The sequence below is a fragment of the Aethalodelphis obliquidens genome, unplaced genomic scaffold (assembly GCF_003676395.1).
Source record: "Aethalodelphis obliquidens isolate GAN/ISIS:26980383/991018 unplaced genomic scaffold, ASM367639v1 scaffold8, whole genome shotgun sequence".
NCBI lineage: Eukaryota > Metazoa > Chordata > Mammalia > Artiodactyla > Delphinidae > Aethalodelphis > Aethalodelphis obliquidens.
The window spans coordinates 6,337,227-6,342,110 of NW_020837952.1; positions in this window are offsets into that span (position 1 = coordinate 6,337,227).

Below are 4,884 nucleotides of genomic sequence, written 5' to 3' on the forward strand. Positions count from 1 at the left end.
TACGGGCTCTAGGTGCGCAGGCTTCAGTAGTCGTGGCATGCGGGCTCAGTAGTTGTGGCTCGCGGGCTCTAGAGCTAAGGCTCAGTAGTTGTGGTGCACAGGCTTAGTTGCTCTGAGGCATGTGGGATCTTCCCGGACCAGGGCACGAACCCGTGTGCCCTGTGTTGGCAGGCGGATTCTCAACCACTGCTCCACCAGGGAAGCCCTTTTTTTTTTTTTGTTTTTAAACAAGCTTTTATTGAGAAATATCTTCGACATTATTTTGGGAATTGTCCTCCTTCTCAAGAGTGTATCTGTCTTTGTCTCTCTCTCTCCCCCTTATAAATCTAAATGTTATTTCATCACTAAATAAAATATATTAATAAAAAATACAGAGAGGAACATATTTAATGAGCAGACTTTTAAAAGATGATTCATATTCAATAGATCTCTATGTAGGGAAGCCCTTTTTTTTTTTTTTTTTTTTTTTTTGTTTCGCGGGCCTCTCTCTTTTTTTGCCTCTCCCGTTGCGGAGCACAGGCTCCGGACGCGCAGGCTCAGCGGCCATGGCTCACGGGCCTAGCCGCTCCGTGCATGTGGGATCTTCCCGGACCAGGGCATGAACCCGTGTCCCCTGCATCGGCCGGCGGACTCTCAACCACTGCGCCACCAGGGAAGTCCAGGAAGCCCTTTTTTTGCTTATTGATATCCAATTGTTGCAGCACTATTTGTTGAAAAGACTATCCCTTCTTTATTGCATTTCTTTGCACTTCTGTCAAAAATCAATTCACTATATATTTGTAGGACTATTTCTGGACTCTTTTTCTCTTCCATTGATCTATTTGTCTGTCTTTATGCCAGTACCATATTATCTTGATCACTGAGGCTTTATAATAAGTGCTCCCTCAGGTTGTACTCCTGGCTAATTCCTTCTCATCTTTGGCCCTCAGCCAAGACCACATTACTCTTAGAAGCCCTCTCTGACACCTCCAAACAAGAGTGGCTGCTCCTTTCTGCTCTCCCATTGCACCTATCCCAGCATTGGTCTCCCTTTATGGTTACTGATGGTTTGTCTCCCTTTCCATATAGATCGTAAGCTCTTTGAGGACACCACCTCCAGGGGTCCCAGAAGCGCTGTTTGAAAAATATTGGAAACAAAACAAAACGAAACCCCACACACAAATGCTATAATTGCAGAATAGCTCCAAAAGCAAAGAATGTGACACTGAAGAAACCAAACCGTTGGCTATTAGGAAGTATCATCATGTAACCATGTAATGGGAATAATTCCTCTGCTGATGTTAAGAAGGAGACTGAGAGTGCAAATACATAAGGTGCAAAAATGCTGGTATTGAAAACCGAGCATAGAAAAGTTGAGGACCCTTATTTTAACCACCTAGAATGGCCAGTGGGGACAGAGGCTTAGAATCTGCTGCCCAGATCCTCTGAGGACTTTCCCTTCCAGCCCCTCTGTTCCACTGGAGCGGGTACGCGGGCCTCTCACTGTTGTAGCCTCTTCCGTTGCGGAGCACAGGCTCCAGATGCGCAGGCTCAGTGGCCATGGCTCACGGGCCCAGCCGCTCCGCGGCATGTGGGATCTTCCCAGACCGGGGCACGAACCTGTGTCCCCTGCATCGGCAGGTGGACTCTCAACCACTGCGCCACCAGGGAAGCCCCTAGGTGCTTTTACCTCCCAACTCTGGCATAGTTCAAATGTACCTTGCCTTCTGTATGAAGGTCATGATTTTCTGGTTACTCCTGCTCTCCCATTTCTAATCTTTTTTTTTTTAACATCTTTATAGAGGTATAAAGATATAATTATATATCTTTATATATAAGATATAATTGCTTTACATTGTTATGTTAGTTGCTGCTGTATTACAAAGTCAATCAGCTATATGTATGCATATATCCCCTCCCTCTTGCATCTCCCTCCCACCCTCCCTATCCCACTCCTCTAGGTGGTCACAAAGCACCTGAGTTGATCTCCCTGTGCTATGCGGCTGCTTCCTACTACCTGTTTTACATTTGGTAGTGTATATATGTCAATGCCACCCTCTCACTTCGTCCCAGCTTACCCTTTCCCCTCCCTGTGTCCTCAAGTCCGCTCTCTACATCTGCGTCTTTATTCCTGTCCTGCCCCTAGGTTCTAATATTTAAACACAATAAATTGCGAAGCCCAGATTTGGACCTATCCAATTCCAAATTCTGCCTTCTTTATCCTTCGCTGAGCTGTCTCCTAAAGCGAAAGTGCCAATCTATGTATTTCTTTTTTTAAAACATTTATTTATTTATTTTTGTCTGCGTTTGGGTCTCTGTTGCGGAGCATGGGCTTTAGGTACGCGGGCTTCAGTAGTTGTGGCTCGCGGGCTCTAGAGCGCAGACTCAGTAGTTGTGGTGCACGGGCTTAGTTGCTCCGCAGCATGTGGGATCTTCCCGGACTAGGGCTGAAACCTGCATCTCCTGCATTGGCAGGCAGATTCTTAACCACTGCACCACCAGGGAAATTCTGTGTATGTATTCTGAGCAGCACCTATCCCCAGCAAAAGAATCAACATCAGTTACTTCTGTGGGACAGTCCCTCCTAAGTTAACTCAGGAGACCAAAGTATAAAACTGAGGGTTGTTTAATCAAAACAGGATTAGGGCTGAAGTAGTAATTTGCCCCTCTCTACTCTAGGGACAATTTTATCTAGGAAAAATCGTTTCTGTATAAACACAGCACACCCTCTATTACTCTATAAGCAGGATACCTTCCTACTAACCTTTCTAAATTGTCATTTAAAAAAACAAAAATGAATTTGCAAAAAAAAAGCATTTGCTGTGTTTGTACATGGAACAGTTCTGGAGGATTCTCAAGAAACGGTAGCAGTGGTTGCCTCCAGGCTGTGGACACTGGTCCAAGCCATCATCGCCTCTCACCTAGATTACAGCAGTGACCTCATAACTGGTCCTCTTGCCCCTACTCTCACCCCTTATAGTTGATTCACTACACAGCAACAAGACTTGATTATTTAGACAAATAAACCCAATCCTGTCACTCCCCGACTCAAATCCTTCTAATAAGCCTCGTTCTGCAATTAAAGTAAAATCCCAGCTCCGTGCTGTGAATGTGAGCCTCTGCATGATCTGGCTCTTCGCTTCTTCTCTGACCGCCTGCCCAGGACCCTCTCTGCTCCAGCCACATGGACCTCCTTCTTTCTGTTCCTCAGACACTCCAAGCTCATTCCTACCTCAGGGCCTGTGCTCTTGCGGGTTGCTCTGCCGGGAATGCTCTTCCTTCAGATCAACCACAACTGGTCCTTCTTGTCACTCAAGGCTTGGTGCACATGTCACCCGACAGAATCCCCCTCTGAGGATTCTGTCTAAAGAAGCCCCTCCCCAGGCACACCAGTGGTCACTTCCCCAGTGCCTTGTTTTGTTTATGTCATGCCACTTACTACTGCAGTTATTTCTTGAGTTGTCTGTTGACTGTCTACCCTCCCTAGAATGTAAGCTCCTTGAGGGCAGAGGCCTTATCTTGTTTTACTACTGTTTACTCAGTGTTTAGAACAGTGCACGGCGCTGAATCAATGAATGATGTCTGAGGTCACATAGGAAGGTTTCAGGTCATGGACTGTTTTGTTAGTTCCCGCGGTTGCTGTAACAAATTACCACAAAGCTTGAAACAACACAGATTTATTATCTTACAGTTCTAGATGTCAAAAGTATGAAATGGGGGCTTCCCTGGTGGCGCAGTGGTTAAGAATCTGCCTGCCAATGCAGGGGACATGGGTTCGAGCCCTGGTCCAGGAAGATCCCACATGCCATGGAGCAACTAAACCTGTGCACCACAACTACTGAGCCTGCGCTCTAGAGCCCAGGAGCCACAACTACTGAAGCCCGTGCTCTGCAACAAGAGAAACCACCACAATGAGAAGCCCGCACACCACAACGAAGAGTAGGCCCCACTCACTGCAACTAGAGAAAGCTCGCATGCAGCAACGAAGACCCAACGCAGCCAAAAAATTTTTTTAAAGTTTAAAAAAACAGGGCTTCCCTGGTGACGCAGTGGTTGAGAGTCCGTCTGCTGATGCAGGGGACACGGGTTTGTGCCCCGGTCTGGGAAGATCCCACATGCCGCGGAGCGGCTGGGCCCGTGAGCCATGGCCGCTGAGCCTGCGTGTCCGGAGCCTGTGCTCCACAACGGGAGAGGCCACAACAGTGAGAGGCCCGCGTACCACAAAAAAAAAAAAAAAAAAAACAATTAAAAAAAAACAATAAACAAAAAACACAATTAGAACAAGGGAGGGACTTCCCTGTTGGTCCAGTGGGTAAGACTCTGCGCTCCCCATGCAGAGGGCCTGGTTCGATCCCTGGTCAGGGAAATAGATCCCACATGCATGCTGCAACTGAGAGTCCGCATGCTGCAATGAAGATCCCACGTGCCACAACTAAGACCTAGCACGGCCTAAATAAATAAATATTTTAAAAAGAAAAACAAGGGAATGACCCTGGCATAAACTACGTGGTCCAGAGGACTGACTGCAGTGAGAAGGACTCTGGGATCTCCCCTCTGCTCAGGACACGTGGCTATCATTCTAGCTGAAGGCTTTTCTCAAACTGACCCCTTTAAACATAGGCAGTTCATTGTATGTGAATTATGCCCCAATAAAGCTGTTTAAGAAGAAATGTCTTTCTCCATAAAGAGACCATCTGGACCAATCCCATCATATCTCCCCTTCCTTCCTTCCTTCCTTCCTTCCTTCCTTCCTTCCTCCCTCCCTCCCTCCCTCCCTCCCTCCCTCCCTCTTTCCCTCCCTCCCTCTCTCCCTTCCCTCCTTCCTTCCTTCCTTCCTCCCTCCCTCCCTCTTTCGCTCCCTCCCTCTCTCCCTCTCTCCCTCCCTCCCTCTCTCCCTTCCCTCCT